This window comes from Penaeus monodon, chromosome 30 (assembly GCF_015228065.2).
Source record: "Penaeus monodon isolate SGIC_2016 chromosome 30, NSTDA_Pmon_1, whole genome shotgun sequence".
Classification (NCBI taxonomy): domain Eukaryota; kingdom Metazoa; phylum Arthropoda; class Malacostraca; order Decapoda; family Penaeidae; genus Penaeus; species Penaeus monodon.
In genome coordinates this window covers 22,164,664-22,165,106 of record NC_051415.1, presented here as the reverse complement: position 1 = coordinate 22,165,106, position 443 = coordinate 22,164,664, and positions in this window count along the sequence as shown.

Below are 443 nucleotides of genomic sequence, written 5' to 3'. Positions count from 1 at the left end.
GAATATATGAATAGTTATAGGAATTACTTATCTATGCATTTTCTGCATTCTGGACAAAGTCACACACATAAAAAAGTAGTTAATAATATTTTTAAACTATATTTCTTTGCTGTTGTTTAAAATTGATTCCCAGTTCTTACTGTGTATCCCGGCTGTTGATATATGACCTGCAAATTACCTCTAGCACTATAACTTACATCCGTCTGCTAATGTTGCTACTTTGTCACAACAGAGTTTTAAAGTTAACCACTGGTTAAACGGTAGCCTAGCGATGTACTACAGAAACTACGAGGAGTTGAAGGTACTACTAAAGTCTACCGAAGAATGGCTGTCGGACTACGACTCCACGTACATTAACATGGCCGGAATATCTAAAGTTGTAGTGATGTTGCGTTTAAATATCATTCACTAGGGCAAGATCATTTCCCCAGCTATCAAAGGTG